The 20,627-nt window shown below is 41.8% G+C and overlaps 1 pseudogene across 1 annotated transcript in view; it reads left to right on the top strand.

The window, feature by feature from the left end:
* LOC147734738 (aldo-keto reductase family 1 member B1-like) overlaps positions 1-20,627 on the top strand; it is a 236,662-nt pseudogene that overhangs the window by 110,282 nt on the left and 105,753 nt on the right. Inside the window, exon 6 of the transcript XR_015307537.1 lies at positions 7,635-7,741. The product of XR_015307537.1 is annotated as an aldo-keto reductase family 1 member B1-like (transcript). The remainder of the gene's footprint in view (positions 1-7,634; positions 7,742-20,627) is intronic.

Here is a 20,627-nt window from a genome sequence, read left to right as displayed (position 1 = left end):
TTAGGCCAGCCCGCTCATGCTTGAAACTCTAATACCTAGAATTCCTTGCTTGCTGCTTCGTCTCCACTGATGCAGGCCAAGGATGAGTGGAGGGATTCAGCTCACCTGTGGCTGGCTGCTGCTAGCCTGCCCACATATGATGTAGGTGGTAACTGTGAGCTCTTTTAAGCCCAAACTCTTTTCAGCCCAGTTTTGCTCACTGTAGCTGTGTTCCAGGAGGCTGATACATATATCCCGAGCATTAGATATCCTTGTTTCCTGAGCTTTTGCTATTCCTTAATTCCTGACCTATAGTTAATACCTGTTCCTTGATTCCTCAGCTTTAGCAACTGACAACCCAGGTGGTATTTCTTGTCCACTGTGAGTATTGTCTTTGAGTTACTTTTATTACATCACCATATTTATCAGCTCCACAGACCCTGCCATATACAGCCATATACATTGCATATATATGACTGTGATCATGGGCACTGCTGTACTCCTCTTTCTGCTTACTTTTACTTCCCAGCCACAAATCCCTGCTGAAGTCCCTGACTGTGCTCCAGACATAGTCCCACAGAGTCCTTACATAACCTGAACCGAACCTCAGTAGGCCAACACACGGACTACACTTGTTACAACTGGGAGAACAACACTATCCCATAACAGCCTTAAACATAAAAAAAGTTATTTGACACCTGAGTTGGCAGTCCATTACCCGAGTGTTGGAAGGCATGGTGTTTGTTTTTAACTGGGTCAGGTTTCAGTACACAAAGCCCAAAGCCACATTCCAGTGCAGGAACTGGAGTTTTAGTGATTTTTTGGGAAATAGAGAGGGGCAGGAGGAAAGTCTACCCATTGTACCGATTGCTGTTTGTGCTAAGAGTTGAGCTTCTAGGGGGGTAGTGTGGGGTGCAGAGTGTAACTGCAATTAGAGAATTGGGGCATAACAAAAAGTGCAAAACACATATTGTCAATGTACGCAAATGATCTCTTAGTGTGTATGTAGCAGCCAGAGGATTCAGTCCTGATGCCTTTAAAGGAGTCGGGCAGATTCCAGGGGGTGTCGGGCCTTCATACAAACTGCACAAAATCACAGATATTTCTTATTGCAGGGTATGCTAAGCTGAATGTAGAAATATACCAGAGGGAATCCTCCTATGAAAGTAAGATAATATCAGCGATATGTACATGTAAGTTACAGACTCGGATCCCATTGTCCAATTCTTTCCAGGTGTCCATATGTCATGCAAAACTCAATGTGGTCAATACCACAGCCTGTATTTGAGAATCTAAACAAGTCATTATTACTGTTTTATAAAGGTAAAAGTAGTAGTGTAAACCTGGGCACACCTAATCAAGCCTCTGAGACACGCGGCGTTGAACTTATGCATCTGGAACTATATTAAATAGCAGCCCACTAAAACAGGTCGTGAAATGACTCAACGAAGGAGCGAGCTTGGGAAACAATTATTGGAAGGGAAACATGATAGGGATGGGCTCAGAAAGTTATGAAGGAGAGGGAACAGAGTCCCAATTAACCACACCCTATGTGATCAGGCAATTGGGCACCACATGGGAGAGAACATTGAAAAACATAATGGGGCAGGTCTCCATATGCCCCAGATATGAGATATGATCTTTGCCACTGTTTGACAATATTAGCAGACTCATGTCAGTGAGGCAGTGTAAGCATGGAAGATGCATTATACTGGGAGACTTCTACCTGGGTGACCACTTCAGAACATTCAGTAAGGCACAGGAAAGATATATGGTTGGATCATCCAAAGTTTTGTAATATTCACCAGTAGCAATGTATGTTTAGACAGGTTTTCCATTTATAGGATTTGTGGAGTTGGCACACAGGTCAAAATCGGCACCTTTTCTCTAGAAAGCACTGTGGAGGCTTGAAGGCTGGAAAGTTAGGCAGCAAAGCGACAAGGATAATCAAGAACTGTTAACTGACATTTAATGGGAAAAGGTTTGCTTACATGGAAACAAAAAAGCATTGAGCATTGCTAGATTCAAATTAGTGCAATACAAAATGTTACATAACATGTACCTGACCCCTCTAAAGTTAAAAAAGATTTCTTGCACTAGAACAAGTCACTACCCTAGAAGATGAGAAACGGACACACACATTGTATACACATGATGTGGTCCTGTAGGATAATAACTGACTACTGAAAGAGGATTATGGTCAAGCTGCATCCCATCATGAAAACACCCTCAACTAACAATCACGCATGGTAATACACATATATATATATTCACTGAAAAACCATAGGTTTCACACCAAATATAGTTAGGAATTAGCATTTAAAAAACCTATTAAATTCACTGAAAAAACCTTAGGTTTCACACCAGTTATAGTTACCTTGAAATTTTACTGACATAAAACCATTGAAATTCCCAAGTTATAGTTAGTTGGACTCACTATAAATTGCGCGTGTAATGCACTGCTGATGACATCACATATTACATCACTCATGACATGGTCAGTGACATCACTCATGACATCACTGATGACACCATCCTTGTGACAGAGTGACTGACCTCCTTTCACTGTAAAGTAACCCTTGAAACACATATTCGAAAATAGAAACTAACATTTACAAAAAAGTGGAGATACCTATACCAGTTACAACAACCAATTCAGTAATTCCACCATCTATATACACATCCACTCATTCACCAACAGTTCACACACATACTCACACATGCAAATAAACTATTGAACATCCATTTTTTAGCATATACAGCTATACACACACTACCACGTTACTTCTAAGGAAACTTGCGCATACTTACTCTCTTAAACAATCACTTATATAAACACATACTTATAAAAACAAGAACTCTATCAATCTCTCACTCTCACATATACTCACTTATATACATCAATACTCACATATACTAGATTAAAACATATGTAGTTACTGATAAAGACACTAGTGAGACAGTCATTCACTTACTAACACATACATATACACACTCATTCACCCATACAGTCCGGCACATATGCTGTCTTCAAAACACATACAAACAGTGAGTCAGTCATTGATGCATCTATGTGCTAAGTAACATCCCCACCAAATCAAACAGACAATTATAAAGATACAAAAAAAAACATCTAATTACCCATATACACACACATGTATCTACTCACCAACCCATGCAGCCACTTATACACAAAGTGAAACACAGATACATATATTTAAATATTTAAACATTACTCGCTAATATATGTGTTCACTATGATACACTTAATAAGCTAGTTAACCAGTCATTTTTTTAAAAAAAACTATCTATTTAGACACTTATTTAAACATTTATTCTTCCATCGACCTTTACATATACATATAGAAAACATATTTATTTTTCAGAAAGGCACACATTCACTGGATGGTGTCATCAGTGATGTCATGAGTGATGTCACTGACCATGTCATGAGTGATGTAATATGTGATATCATCAGCAGTGCATTACACGCGCAAGTTATAGTGAGTCCAACTAACTATAATGTGGGAATTTCAATGTTTTATTTCAGTAAAATTTCCAGGTAACTATAACTGGTGTGAAACCTATGGTTTTTTCAGTGAATTTAATAGGTTTTTTAAATGCTAATTCCTAACTATAACTGGTGTGAAACCTATGGTTTTTTCAGTGAATTTCTAAGGTATTTTAAATGCTAATTCCTAACTATAAGTCTCAGTTTATATGTAAGACTGTTAGCGCTCTAGTTGTTCTTTAGAACACTCTGGGACATTCTGTCATTGGGCTATATTTGGGCTACATCTGGCTGATATTTGGGCTACATTTGGTTTTTTTTGTCTCTGGAGGCTATCTTTGGGCTACATTGGGCTACATTGGGCTACATTGGGCTACATTTGGGCTCTAACATATATATAGCCCAATGTAGGCCAATATATATTTTTTTCAAAGTTAATTTTCATAAAAACCACTTGTGCATATATCTTGAGACATAGCAAAGACAGATCAAGCTACCAGTCCCTACAATTTTGCCCACATTTTTTTTGTATATATTTTTTTTTCATTATTTTTTTTGCCTTGGAGCGCTCCCGGTGCGCGCCCCGGTGAGCTCCCCGGAAAGCGTAGTTCTATGAAGCGCCCCGGGGCGCGCACCGGGGAGCGTCCCGTAAGCGCCAATCTCATGATCGTGACGTATCGCGTAGCCGCTTCTGCGTGATACGTACGGCGTAAGCGCACCCGGAAGCACTCGAGCGAATACGATCACGCAACACGCTAACGCAACGCGCCCCTGGGCGCGCCCCGGGGCGCGTAGCGTAAGCACGTCGGGTCATGTGACCTGAAAATAACACTTTTCATTGGTTAATAACAGTTTTTTTTCACAAGTAGAGAAACACCCCACCCATTTCCCTCACAACCTGTTTGCTTTTGCTGAGACAACACCTCTTGTCTGTTCCTGCAAAAAAACCAAATTTAACCATGTCTGGTTCCCAGAACCCTTCCCAGGACCAGTCCTCAGACTCTTCAGATGGATTCCTGCCTGAGGTCCCCCCACAGAGAAAAGTGAAGGACCACTTCATTTGGAAGTTTTTCTCTTTTCCAGAGGTGGAGAAAAAATGCAATGCAGCAAAAGTCACATGTAAAATTTGTGACACGGTTCTCTCACGTGGAAATCCCACCCGGAAATATAGTTTTGGCAATGCAACATTACTCAGGCATGTTGAGAGAAAGCACCCGATTAATTTTGCACGGGAGAGCACCAGGGCCCTGGCTCGCAATCCACCACCCGATTGCCCCTCCACTTCCACCGGAGCATCAACATCATTGGTGAGAGGAAGACCAGCAGTGATGACCCAAAATATTCAGCCTGTTTTTGCTGATATTACATTTCGTTGTAAGCAGTGTGACCAACTGCTATGTTATGGAGAGCAGAGCGTTGACCTGATTGTTCGAAAGAGGGAGGAACACCGCTGCGCCCTTCGGCCCTAATTTTTCCCCTTTTTGTTTTGCTCCTGTTGAGCAGTTTTGCATTCCCTAGTTTTGTTTTTGTTCTTAAAAAAATACCCAAAAAATTTAAAAACGTTCGGAAAAAGTAAAAAAAAAATTTTAAACTAAAAAAGAAGCAAAAAAACAGTTCTTTTTAGAACTACCTCCAATTTATAAAAAAATGCTACATTTTTTGAAAACTCTGTCATTCTTTTTTCCCATGGTACGCTCCCCGGTGCGCGTACCGGGCACTCCACCCGCGCAAATCGGAAAAAAAAAATACATTATTGCCCCGGGGGGCCCTTTTATGGCCCCCACATCAAACCTAGGGGGTCAGGGGGGTCTACCCTGCCCCCTTATGGTCAATTCCCCCCTTTATTTTTGCCACCTCTTGTGTCTCGATTTTACAGAGAGACAAGATGGCAGCCGCTCCGGACTGTTTAGAATGTTCACAGACACCCGAGAGCCAATCAGCTTTCCGCGCGCAAGTCGCGTGTCGCGCCAGGTGCGCACCCCGGTGCGCGTACCGGAGCGCTGCTATTGATATATTTTTTTTTTAACCTAAATTACTCAAAATCCACTGGAGCACATATCTTGAGACATAGCAAAGGCACATCGGGCTACCAGTCCCTACAATTTTGCCAAGTTTCGTGGAAATCCATTCAGCCGTTCGGGCTAAAAGTGAGGTCGACCGCCCTATGGAAATTAACATGGGGAAAACGTGTTTTGGGACCCCCTTTTATCTCGGCCCCTGCTTGACGCATCCCCCCAAAATTTCAGGGAAGGACCGGAGCTCGACGAGGCCATTTTGAAGAAATTTTCAGGCAGATTCGTCAACCGGCGCCAAAGTTATTCCAAATAGAATTTTGATATTTAACATTGAAAAAAATCCTAACTATAACTACCTACTGGCGACCGCAAGTAGGTAATATATATATATATATCATATATATATATCATATATATTTTTTTTGCACCAACACTTCCTCGCTCGAGAAAGATTACCACGGACACCTCACATGGATTGCAGATAATTTAATCATATGGAGACTGCACAGCTGTGCAGTCTCCATATGATTAAATTATCTGCAATCCATGTGAGGTGTCCGTGGTAATCTTTCTCGAGCGAGGAAGTGTTGGTGCTGCACAGCTGTGCAGTCTCCATATGATTAAATTATCTGCAATCCATGTGAGGTGTCCGTGGTAATCTTTCTCGAGCGAGGAAGTGTTGGTGCAATAGTGTGCAGGGCTTCCGGTGCCCTGACCGCGGACCGCCCTGCAAGACGGCTTCTTCTATACCGGAGCTGGGTTGCTTATATATATATATATATATATATATATACATTTATATATATATACAAAAAGAGTAATATAGGTAAGACAGTAATAGTTTCCACACCCAAAAGTAGTAAAATAAGATATAGGTTTGCACCCATGGGAACCCTCCTGCCTATCAGCCACGTAGCCATACACTAGCTTCATCACACTGGGCCAAAAGGGGAGGTCTTGGAAAAAGGATCCCATGCAATGGGATACTGCAGAAGAATCCCATATCAGGGCCAGTAGACTTGACAAAAAAAGCTGAAGAAGATTTAGAGAAGTGGATGGGAGTAGTTAAAATATCATATCTAAAATTACCTTTAGATTGCGGACCACCTTGAATCCATGGTAAAATACTAAAACTAAATCATATTGAATCCATGGTAAAACCATTTTGAACATAGCTAGTAATGGGAAGGAATGGTAATGACAAAAAGAGGGAGGTAAGAAACGTATAAAAGGGTATCATACATCAATGACATCCTAGAACGAAAAAAAAAGGAACACCAATCAACGGGGAATGGAAGGAGCTGCAAAACAGGAAGGTCATACATGGTAGATACCAAAGTAATGTGGTGCAAATAATTGGGGTAGCTGTGGGAATGTGTCAGAACTCTAGGCAGATGGGTATCTGGCAGAACCCTAGGTAAATGGACATGACCAGAGGAGTGATAAGGCAAGCTTGATATACATATATGATTGGATTGTTGACAGGTGATGACTCTGAGAATATTTTGGTAGAGCGGGTAATAATTAATGTATTGATATGCATATGATAAAAAGACAAATAAATAGTTTACAAAATATTTAATCTAAACAGATCATTTTACAGGGGCGAAAGAGTGAGTCTGCTTTAATACCAAATTACCTTTAAATCCAGTTTTGTGTTTTCATACAGATACTCAAATAATTGTTTCCCTGTTATTACTATGAAACCCCCAAAATGAGAACTTAGATTATCTTTTGAAGTTTCTCCATGTTGTCAGTCATAACCACCGGGTAATTTACAGCATAATACACATACAACAGTGCTTCTGTTTAACAGGTGTATGTTATTTACTATATATGGCTACTTAACACATAACAAACCTACAGATAAAAAATTGCGAGATCCACTAAGTAGTTACATATGTGGAAATATAATAGTTGCATATTCTTTTATTCCCTGATAAAAAATAAATATCGAGTAGTGATATATAGTTAAATATGGATAAATGCAGATAGAAATGTCATAAGAGTAAAAATAATCAAACCATTTCTGTTTGTGCGCACATGTGCCCGGGCACTTGTTGTCCCATTGCATACCAAGATCATCTTCTGATAGCGTAATGGTTGACTTGATTTGACTTTACTTTCAGGTTGAGTGCCACCCATAACTGACCCAGGTCAAGCTTGTGGAGTACTGCCAGTCTAAAGGCATTGCTGTGACTGCCTACAGTCCATTAGGCTCCCCTGACAGACCATCGTGAGTGCTCATCATTTTTATCTATTATGTTTATTACATTGTACAGTTTTAAATTGATACTACAATCTAGGTGTTTCAATCAAATGATAAATGACCTCATTAATTAACTTTTTAGAAGCAAATGAATGAACCACGATGAAGAAAAATATCTCTCCAAGCTCCAAGTCTACAACATCCTCATTGAGCAAGAATAAGTATCAGTAAAGCAATGTTGCAGTTCATTGAGACAGAGCTTTGACTGACCGGACAACCAGCAACTGCGAATCTAATGCTAACCCCGTCTCTAATTGCTTTAACTTGTATACCTTTTCTTCACATCTGCAGTTAAAGCAGCATACATGTGACAGAAACCAAAGGTTTATTGAGCAATACTAACAAGTGCCAGGGTTTATCAAGAGAAGAACAAAATAAGACCTTGAAAAAGATACATCAACTGACATCTCAGATGCTGAGCTAGCTGAATTCAGCATCAGCGTTTCATAGTGTAGACATTAAAACAAGGGCTAGTATGGCGGAGGTGAGAGAATTCATGCACATTAATATAAAATGTGAATAACAAGTAGATCTCTTACAGTTTTTAGTGACTTGTATCTCCAATTGGGGCATTTTGCATAAATAATGTAATTGTACATGCACTCCGATAATTGATAAGCACTGTACTTTACCAGTAATGATGGAAGCATCATGATGCTAAACATGTATGTGTAAACACATCACTGAAAGCAACTAAGGCTAACCACTCACCACTGGTGGATTTGTTGAAAGATAGCACCAAACAAACAAAACAAGCTCTTATCAATGAACAACATTACTGCTCAGGAAGTCCAAATTACCACTCATTTAAAAAAAAAAAAACAATAACAAATTTAGCCACATCCCTTTAACCATTAAGTAGGAAGGATAAGAAAAAAACTAATAAAGCAAACAAAAATAACATCTACAAAAGCAGGATAACCCCAAAGACAACAAAGGTAACCCCATAGTTGCACACAAGCCAAATTCCTTAGAGGGCACTCTCAATGAGATTCTAACTACTCCCCAACTCCCAACTGAATTGGTGCTTAGTTTTAAGGAATAATCCGCCAATTACGGAATGGGGATCTACAAAAGGGAGATCTAAAAATATTCCAATGTTTTGACTCTCCTTGAAAAAAAAAAGGTTCTCATAGAAAGGGGCAGCAGTGTATCCTAAAAGGAGCACAGCAGCTATTAATACAATGCACAATACAAACAGTGCAGTTCACAGAACAATTGGAGACAATAACCAACGACACTGCTATGTGACCTCTAATGCTGCAACTAAGAGAGATGAAGCCTGGAGCTGGCTCCCATTAATATTAGGATCCAATGTAAGCCAGAACACCTAATGCACCTGTTTGCAAAGTAAACAAGAGGTTCTTGCCCAAGTTTCACAACAATTCTATAGTGGAAAGTGGCTGACTTAATAAAACATCTGCAAAACACAGATACAACCTCTTGTATAGGAAAAAAGGACTCAGTGTGTATCCAGGAAACCTCATGTAAAGTTTTAGTAAGAGTTCTCACTCCCAGCAGTATTATACAGTAAGTATGGTAGATCATCAGGAAGATTGTCAGTATATATTTCAACAGCCATAAAAGTGAATGTAAAGCCACTGAAACCTTCTCAATTCTTTCAAGCACTTATAATGTAAAATATTGAAATGAACAAAAATAATGCACAGCATCTTATTAATTAATGTTCATTTAAACATACAGAACACAGATCAAACAGCACCAGTCAAGCAGATCTTAGAAGATATCGAGAAACTTGTGCATCATTTTTCTGGGCTGAAAGTGATCATAACTGGGAATTTTTATTTAATATTGCTCAACCACTGCCAGAGTACATTTGAAAAAATGTAGTGTCGAACAGAGAGTCATTTTGACACATCAGTAATCCGTTTGTTAGAATAAGACTTATTATGGAAACAAAGATGACTGTTTCACCAGTTTCTCCTAATATCCTTGGCATTGTGTGATACATTTACAGTATATGGTCTATTTTAGAGGCTACATATCTCTTGCTCCAATTTTACACAATAGGCAGATTACTCAATTGGCAGAAAGGGTTGGCAGCCACCAGCCAACTCTAACGACTCTAGATTTGTATACAATGCGAGCTCGAAAACTGCAAGGCTGGTTACAATGCCCTTAAAAGAGTTAAAATGGATCACAAGAAAAGCAGAGAAGCTAACAGTATGGAAAACATCAGTTAGTACACAGGCACTAAAACACATATTTCTAGGGTTTACAGTGCCACCAGTTGAGGCCAGAAATTATCAAACTACTACAAAAATTTGTAGCATTGCATCTAAAATATTTACAATGATGACAGGTTGGCTTTGGACTCTCAATCTATCCTCACACTGTCTTTGAAATAATTCCATAAATATATTAGAGATCGAGGAATCAATAGCAGTTTCCTCATTAAACAAGCATTGCAATGCAATAGGTCTCGCATTTACGTAAGTTTGAGCTTGTGGCATTGTAAATGACAATGTCTTTTATTTATGTTTTTGTTTGTAAAACAAATAAAAGGCATTGTCATTTGCAATGCGAATAGCTTAAACTCTCGCAAATGCAAGACCTATTGCATTTCAAATGCTTGTTAAGAAGAGCAGGGATTTCTATATCTGCTTCCTCAGTGAAAATCAGAATGTCGTCGGCATGGGCTGCGCTTTAAAACCCTCCATGTTGAGTGCCCAAATTATATATCACATAGAAAAAGTGGTAACAAAAAGCAAGGTATGGTGTTGTAGCGGTGGAATGGGTTTCAGACCAGAAAGCAGACAGGTTGCAACAGGGGAAACAGCAGACCTTATAACACGTGGGAACAGAGTCCAACTAGTGTGGAAACAAGCGTGATGCGCATGCGGACGAAAGGCTACATGTATTTTGCAAAACATTACTATTCTATAATATCCAAGTTTTTCATGCCCTTGTTTTTACAATGTTGCTCCCTAACATTTGCGCTCATGCACTTCCAAATCAAACACTGCAATTAGTACAAAACCCCCCAGTGTGCCACTGCGGGATTGGGGGCTCAGGAATCCTACCACCCTCCCGGGTTCGCCCCTGCCCCCTGCCACAGACCATGGATTCTGTAGTTTTAGTCTGGCCTGACAGTTGGTAAGTGTCCCACTTACATTATGCCTGGTAAGTGTCCCACTTACATTATGACTTTGTTTACACCATCGATCACTGGCATAATCATTGGCACTGCTGGCCCATCTGGGCTGGCATTTTGCGGACCACATCTACTTGAAAGGCTGGGCGGTGAGGGGACGGCGGGCGTAAGCATTCTTAATTTGCTACTTTCAGGCCTTCGGTTTCCAAGCAACTGGGCTACTATATTAAGGCAACTTTTTTTTCGTTTCTAAAATACACATTCGTAACAGTAGATCGAGTACAACACTAACACGTTGGCAAGGTCCAGTGAACGCTTGTTTAAAGTCTCAAGTATGTGCCAATTACATTTTTAGGGAGGGGTGGGGGGGGCGGGGAGAGAATCGAACGCTTAACATGGTTTGAGGCTGTAATAGGCCATTGTAATATTAGACTGGCTCAGCAGACTCCGTATGAAGCAGAGGAGCTCTGCGTTAATAAGGACCCACACAACCCACTAAATTAGTTTATTTTTTAAATCCAACAGCACCCTTGCCAAATACGAGAAGTGGGAATAAAGGGCCAGATGTAGGAGCCCTAATACAGGTCGGTAACGGCCAAATTCGGCCGTTACCGATCGGTATTAGGATTTTCTAATGTAGGGGGCCTATATTTTACCGATTCAGTAAATTTACAGAATCTGTAAATTTACAGAATCGGTAAAATACCGAATCGCTATATTTACCGATTCGGTAAATCCAGATGTAGCTGGCACTTCAAAGAGTGCCACAGGCCCTTTAGGAGTCGGTATTTACCACCCAATCCTATTGGGTGGTAAAATACCGAATTCAGGTGTACAAGCACATCTGTGCATGTACACCTGTGCCATGTGACACACAGACATGCCCTTAGGGCATGTCTGTGTGCCACATGGCACACAAGCCTGGAATTGGGGTGCTACAGGGTGTCAGTGACACCCCGTTCCCCCTTGCAGGATTCGGTATTTACCGATTCAGTAAATACCGAATCAGTATTTCTCATTGATTCCTATGGGCTTCAAGGCCCATAGGAATCAATGGGAAATACCGATTCGGTATTTACCGAATCGGTAAATACCAAATCTTACAGATTCGGTAATTGTAGAATAAAAATTACCTACATCTGCCTCCTTCCTATTTACCTACTCTTAAATACCGAATCTGTAAAATTCGGTATTTAAAAGTAGGTAAATCGGAATTACCTACATCTAGCCCCTAATGAGGCATAACTCATTCACAGCACTGCACTTTCCCATACATTTTCTATTTACATTTGCTCATATCTGGTTTTGCCAAACTTGAAAACATCCTTGGGCTCCTCCATCATTAGGGTGGAGTTGCAGCCCTGTTAAAGGAGATCCAGATGATGAAGCATGTCACCTGGAATGGTGAGTGATGGGAGTCCATACACATTTTGTATATTTTCATACACACTTTTCTAGTCTTAGTCCATGACCACACGTTTTCCCTTCTTTAGACTTCACGATATATTTTTTGTGTTTGTTTATTGCGTGGGGCTACATATCCTGTCAAGTCTCTAAACCTTGGCCTCTGACCCTATCATAAATTTTCCTATGTCATGTTCTTGTGCAGCCGTGGCTGTGGGTCTTTCAGATAGGTCTTACATTTCCTTAAGACCTAAACAAGGAGTTACACGAGAGTGATGACTCTTTTCTGTGCCGTTCTGTTATCTCTTTATTTTGTTCATTGACACATTAGTTCTCTTTCACCCATCCTTGCTTCAATATGGCAGAAAATCGGGGCCTGGCCTTTGATGATAACGAATTACAGTCCATCTTGTCCTTGAACACCAGTATCCTAGTTAGTTTTCCTTCTACCTCGTCCAACAACGAAGATGAGTGGTATAAAGTTTTAGGCCTGGAAAAGTCACATTCACGCACTGTTGTCCACGGCATCGCCATGGCGGAATATTTAGGAGGCAACTTAGCCCCCACTGGTTTGGTGCTGACGAATGCACCTAGATTGTTCCTGAAGGATAAACAATTTCTGAAGGACTGGTCAATGATTGCGTGGCGCTATAAACGCGATTGGCTCATTTTAGTTATCAAGACAGCCAAGCGTGTGGCAGACACCATATTGATTGAAATTCAGGTATTAGAAACAACATTGTAAAACAACGATTAGTACATCCTTTAAGAAAAATCAAGATGAAACAAATAAAAGCAATAGAGAATTTAAAGATAATATTCTCTTCACAAAGATTGAGAAATTTAAAAAGGACCTTGCCAAATTTACTTTTGAGAAGGTATACCCTTACACAAGCGATAGCTATGTGCCCCCTGGATACAGCACCAAAGAACATAGATTAGGGTCTACATATGGGTCATCAGCATCAGACGATAGATCTAATTCTAGCGATTCCGAAGAGTGGGCAACAAGGGAGAGGGAGAGGAAAGAATTACTAATCTAAATGGCGGGGTGGTCCTCCCAATCCTTACCAACAATGGTGGCAACCTAACCCTTGTCAACCTCCTTTCCCTACAGGCCCGATGGGACCAATGAGACCCATGGGACCAATGGGTCCCTTTCCACCGAACTATGCAGGAAATTTACCGAATCAGTCTTTTTTAGGGTTTGGCCTGGGATTCCCGAGGGGGAGACGCAGAAACCAAAGAACACAGGTCCATTGGAGCCCACCAGCATCACCCCGGGATCTACGCAGTTCCAACAAGAAGAAACAGGGACAGACAGAGCCCAACACAGAATCGGACTGATAATCAACCTCAGTACCAGAGAACTCAGTACGGATGAGGAGGATGTGCTTAACCGAGGCCTCGGTTTTGTCATGACGACTCATGGGGATCCCTTCACACCCATTGGGAAATGGCAAAGTTTTTTCGCAAGGTGAGACTACAATTTTTCTTTAAAGATAAAAATGATGATGTGGAGCCTGTTGATAGAAATACAGAATTGAGACAAAAGTCCACTTTTTATCCCCTCACCCGAGACATTGGACAAAATCAACTCATTATTAGAACAGCGAGATCTCGACTCCATAACTCCCAATCATTTTATTATGGCCTGTGCACAAATCGCATTGAAAGAGATTTTTTTTAGATTCGAAGAAACAATCTACCTGCAAACGTCATGCACGAGCATGGGAAGCATTTTTGCTCCCAGCTTAGCGAATCTTTATGAGCACGGATTCGAAGAAGACCATGTGTTAAACAAATCCAATTCTTACCGTGAATCTATACGCCTGTGGAGGCGATATATAGACGACGTTTTTGTCATCTGGAGCGGTGACAAATCCAGTGTCAATGAATTTCTGACCTGGCTCAATAGACGTAATGAATTCCTTAGATTCACAGTGGAAGTGGACAAATACAAGTTACCTTTTCTAGATCTACTTATCGTGGCAACTCCTCAGTGCTTAGAAACCGAGCTCTACACTAAACCAATGGCTAGAAATTCTTTGCTGAGTTATAAGAGCCATCATCCTAGGGCGTTAAAAGAAAACTTGCCCGATGGCCAATTCCTATGTATTCGTAGGAATTGCTCCACTAAAAATAGCTACCTTAAACACGCTAAGAAGCTTACATCTCATCTTGTAGAGAGAGACTACCCATTAAAACTGGTATGTAGCGCGGCTAAACATGCAGGGAATAACAACAGAGACGGTATGTTAGTACCCAGAATATCCAAGGAAACCACTCCAAGATTGACATATGTGAATACTTTCAGCACAGTGTCCAATGAAAATAAAAAAAGTTGTCAAACGACACTGGAAAATACTGAATATTGGGGAAGAACATCTTCCAGAACCACTTTTTGCTTTTAAAAGAAACAGTAATTTGCGTGACAAGCTGGCACACACAAGACCACGCAATAAGGTAGCCCAGGCCCAAGATACCATTTGGGATCTTCCTGCCTTGCAGGGACACTTTCCCTGTGGCACGGGTAAGGTGTGCCCTCTAACTAAAAAATCCAAAACCATAGAGATCGGGACCGATAGACCATGGATACAAAAGAAACTAACTAACTGCATAGTGAGAAAGTGGTTTATTTAATCTCATGTCCCTGCACCTTGAAATATGTAGGGATGAAGCTCAGAATAATGGAACATATGAGCACCGTGAGGTGCACAAAACAAGCAACTCGCCTCACGTCGCACTTTTTAGAGATGAACCATCGTCCAGAAGACTTGACCTGGACCATTCTTGAAAAACCCTACATTCCTGAGCATATCACTGATATATCTCAATTTCTTTTGCTCAGAGAACAGGGGTGGGTGTTTAGACTCAAAACTGATTCCCATGGTCTAAATTATTGTATTCCCTGGTCTACGTTGTAAGACTTTTGAGTTATGACTATTGATGGGTTTAGTGCTAAACAGCAGGGAGCTCTCTTGGTAAGGATCTACTACTAATACATTTTCACCAAATACTGATGAGCAGTGTACCAGGGGTCCTCATTTGACTATTGCATTATTTGCAACGCTAGTCTGATACTGTTTTCTTCATTATGTGCCAGGAGCAACGTCCTCCCCAGAGTATATTATACTAGAGACATATGTACACTGTCAAGCCCTGTGTAGTCCATTTTGATTAGATACACCCTTGTGAAGGGGCACTGTAAATATATGCATGCACACTATTCATGCTCTATCTCTGGCAAATAATCTCCTTTTGCCATAGTCAGTCCCCACGTAAGATTTGTGTATTTGTCAGCTTCACCAGCTGGACATGCTGAAATTAGCACTACGATTTGTATTGTTTTTAATAAAAGAAGTGACAAACCGACCCGTTTTTCACCCTTAAACTACATATCCCATGATTCCACGAAGCTCCCGCGCATGCCTAAACGCGGCATCACGAATTTGCACGTGATCTCGCGATACCGGCAGCGGCGGCAGCAGTAATGCAGCCAATGACGCTGGATACTTTAAATGCCCTGAGATGTCCCAGCTTCGGTACCTCCCCGACGTCTTTGTTGACTGCCAGAGGTACCAACGGCCAGGTAAGGACCCTGCGCATAAAATATTTGATCGGTAATTGCGCGATTTGGGGGATGCTTATTACGGACGAATTCTTTAATCAGGCAAGATGATTGTTGAAATGTGATCGCACTGACAGTCCACTTCTTGACATATGAGATACAGTCTTTATTGGGCATGATGCGTGATGACACATGCATATTCTGGATATGCTGTGTTAGTGCACATTGCACGCATTGCTAAGACTAGGAGGGGAGACATCATAGCCTCTATAGCTCGCCATACAAAAGCTTGCATAGTGAGAATGGAAAGTTCCCTACCACTCCTTTATCACTGAAGGGGTGGGTTGTCACCAATGGGACCAATGTTTTCTAATAAATAGCGGGGACAAGATCCCTATGAGTTGCATATTGAAACCAGTATGAGTTTTTCTGGGTGTATTTTTACTTTTGTTGTCACACATTCTAGAGATTTTAATGGCACGTAGAGGGAGAATAGGTCACCTTACAAATGACTGTGTTGGTGTATTATGTTCCCCTATAGAGCAGTGCCTCCTTTATCCTGAGCTGTTGCCAGGTGGGGTGAGGTGTTTTCTCCATACTGTTGAGGTAAGAGGTGATGAAGTATAGTCCAATTTGAAGGACAAGTCTGATATACTAATTATGTAATGCATAGACTTTCTAGAAGGGATAGTGTTATCATTTTTCTAGACTCTTGTGGTTTTCTTTGTATCTCCTACAGATTCCTCAACAGATACAAGAAGCGGAAACTGTCAAAAATAGACCATTGAGCAATTTCCCTTCATAGTGTATCTTTTTGTGTTACCTTTTTCACTTATACATATTCTCATGTTGCAGTAGCATTATTATTATATATTAGGTCCTGAAGAAAGCGTCAGGTGGATTTTTGCCTGTTTCACTGAAACATGTCGACCAATTGAATAATTATAGACAGCTATCTGGTTAAACTGTCTTTTTTTGCACTGTTATTCATTTTTGAACGTAGTAGACAATAATAAATTCCTGGGTCTTACTACGCCTCAATTTTATATCTCACTTCACTCACAGCACTGCACTTTCCCATACATTTTCTATTTACATTGGCTCACATCTGGTTTTGCCAAACTTGAAAACATCCTTGGGCTCCTCCATCATTAGGGTGGAGTTCCAGCCCTGTTAAAGGAGACCCAGATGATGAAGCATGTCACCTGGAATGGTGAGTGATGGGAATCCATACAAATTTTGTATATTATTATATACACTTTTCTAGTCTTAGTCCATGACCACACGTTTTCCCTTCTTTAGACTTCAGGATATATTTTTTGTGTTTATAACTCGCTGTTATGCACAGATCGAGATCGGTTTTGCAGGTGGAGTTTACGAGTTTTGTTGTTGTGTCCCTGGGTAACATGCAAGGTAGAGAGGCGCGTGAAGCACCGCAGGCTGCCTGTATACGGACACAGACACACGCCCACAAACATCTGTATACAGACAAACGCACACAAACACATCTACATACTGAAACACGCACACAAACACTTCCATATATGGACACAGACAGGCTCACGCAAACACATTAGTATACTGACACACTCACACAAACACATCTGTATACGGACACAGACACGCTCACACAGATTATCAGATGCACACATCAACACGTTCACTCTGACACTCAAGCACATCTGTGCCACTTCCAAACCAGCAGCCACGCACAATCATATCTACACACCTACAATCTGATAGGCATGTGCCGAAAAACACACCTAGATAAAAAACACTCCTTGACGCTGAAACCTAGACAAAAGCACATGTGTAATGTCACTGAGAATTACAATTTCCAAAAGACACACACACATTCATCTGCACACAGATATCTGTTTGGACACAGATACTCTCACAACTCCACGCACTAACACACCACACAGTGCTAAGAGGGTATACAGAAACACACAGTGACAGACGTGCCCTGTTGGGGACAGGCGTCTGCTGCCTGTCACCCATCTGTTCACACACACATGCTACAGTCATATGTGCTCACACTCCGGCTGCAAGGTGAAAGCTTGCTGTCGGTATCAGTGCCAGAGGGGGCTGCTCCCTGGCAGCTTCAGCCAGTGAGCCCCGAACTGCATGCACTGCACAGAGGCTCCTGTGAAGGAGACGCAAGCGCACGCAGGTCTGGATGTAATGACAGAGCTGCAGAATACGGAGGGGAGGGAGGGCTCTATGCTAAGTACAGGGTTCTAGCTTAGGTGTTTTATTACATGCCCTTATTACATCAGCCACGCCCCTTTGAGAGACTCCGAAGTTTTTTCATCCCACTTAAATCCCTACATTTACTGGTTACTGACTCAGCATTTCTTCACAGATGAAATGCGGAGTCTCTGGCCTGTAACTAGACAAGTACGGAGGAAGCGTAGCCCAGTGCTAGTCTGCTTCTACGGCTGCTCCCCCACAGAAATGAAGAGCAGAAGCAAGGCACAGTTTGATTTGCCCTTTCTCCATCGAACACAGTGAGGCCGGTCTGCGCCCCAGCCCCTCGATTTAAAAAATAAATAAAAAAAACACTCACTGAAAGTCTGTGCTTTCAATTCTGTGACTTTCCGCAAACCAAAAACAACGGCCTCCTCCTCCCCCGAGGGCGCCTCACCACGCATGAGTACAAAAAACGAAACCGAACCCTAAAGGTGAACAAAGTCACATGAACTGTTCACGAGGCACGAGTCGTGATCTCTTCTACCATACTGTCTACGGTAGAAGCTCACGCGCGCGACCTAATCCCATTGCAAAATGCTGCGCGTGGCCAGCTCTTGTCTCCACTCGTTGTCGGCTGAGCCGACGACTATAGTTCTCGACAAGAACGCGCTTGCGCGCTTTTAGCCGAGACCTAAAAAGGGAGCATTAAAATTGTGCTGAAGCATATCTGGGCAAAGCAGAGCTCCCTGGCTGAATTTAATTCTGAGCAGCCTTTTCAAAGCTGATATATAATATTGAGAGTCCTGGTTGACACGTCTATTCAGGGCTTCATTTTCAGTTTTTACTGTTGTAGATTCTTGTCATGGTTCTATTTTATGCCCTCTTTTTAAAAACAACAGCAATAGTTCAGATCCTTCTACCTACAATATAATAGTGCTGTGGAACATTGTCGGCAAAGCATAAACCAGGATTCTGCTACAGGAACTTTAACAAAGGGCAGAAGAAAAGAACATCATTCTCTTCTTCCTAATGGGTCTCACACACCCAATTGCAGCACTACGGATAATATTGTGACACGATCATATCTTGCCCATCGTGTAATAACTCATAAACAAGCCCCTTAATTTGTGTTCTTCATTGACTATTCCCTGCGTCTGAGTTGATCAACTTATTCTGTGGAACAAACTGTCACCCTCGGGTAATCATGACTCCCCTATAACAGGCTATTGTTTTACTGTACTCAGGAACCTGGGTAAGAGTTAAAATTGGTAATAGTTTCGGTGTATCAAAGAGCATTGTAACTAATAGAGGACTGAAGCAAATGTGTATGCATATTTACAAGCCCCTTGGGCCACTGGCTATGTCACTTTTTCCCACATTAAAAATGATGCACCGGCGGGGCATGGGGCATGTAAATATTCCCCTAAAGCTCTTGACTAACGCTAGATCTTTAAATGAAAACCTTACAGTTCCTTGATGCAGGGATTCTGCTCCTACCCAGAACTGGGCTTCATCCTGGACTCCTCCCTCTCCATGACCAGGCAAGTCAACACCGTCTCCTCGGCGTGCTTCAACATCCTACACATGCTACGGAAGATCTTCTGGTGGATCCCCACCGAGATCAGGAAGACCGTCACCCAGGCCCTCGTCACCAGTCGACTGGACTACGGCAACGCCCTCTACGCCGGCACCACCGCCAAGCTCCAGAAAAGACTCCAGCGGATCCAGAACGCCTCAGCCAGACTCATCCTCGACATCCCACGAACCAGCCACATCTCCGGACATCTCAGAGACCTGCATTGGCTCCCCGTCAACAAAAGAATCACCTTCCGCCTCCTCACCCACGCACACAAAGCCCTACACGACCAAGGCCCGAGCTACCTCAACAACCGAGTCAACTTCTACGCTCCTAAACGCCACCTCCGCTCAGCCAACCACGCCCTCGCCGCCGTCCCCCGCATCCGAAGAGCGACAACAGGAGGAAGGTCCTTCTCCTACCTGGCCGCCAAGACCTGGAACTCCCTCCCGACCGATCTGCGCCTGACCCAAGACCACCTCTCCTTCAGGAAGAAGCTGAAGACCTGGCTGTTCGAGCAGTAACGGCACCCCCCTCCCCCCAGCGCCTTGAGACCCTACGGGTAGGTAGTGCGCTCTATAAATGTCTTTGATTGAACTGTGCACAGGACCTCAGTGAATTGTGGTGTACCAAAAAACTTACCTTAGTGCATAGAAACCCTAACCAGCTAGCATCAGTGTCACATTAGCTCTTCGTCCTATAGCAAAGGAACCAATGATTAGGCAACCCAGAACTTAGACTTAGGTTATACTCAGAAATGGTGGGAAATAAGAACACTCTTTCTTTATACCCTCATACCAATCCACAACAAGAGTAAATAGAGACACAGACAAAGTTAAAATATTTATTTTAACAACGTGCTCTAAGATGCAGTATGTTTGCTAACATAAGCAGACATGCAATCATAAATAATAAGGTCAGCATTGTTACAATTCCATAAAATACAAAAGGAGAAATCATATTACAATGATGGTGGAAATAGGTTTTATAGTGC

The sequence above is a fragment of the Lissotriton vulgaris genome, chromosome 1_2, assembly GCF_964263255.1.
Source record: "Lissotriton vulgaris chromosome 1_2, aLisVul1.2, whole genome shotgun sequence".
In the NCBI taxonomy this organism is placed as follows: domain Eukaryota; kingdom Metazoa; phylum Chordata; class Amphibia; order Caudata; family Salamandridae; genus Lissotriton; species Lissotriton vulgaris.
The sequence above is the reverse complement of the archived record's forward strand: the minus strand, read 5'-3'. Positions and strand labels throughout refer to the sequence as shown.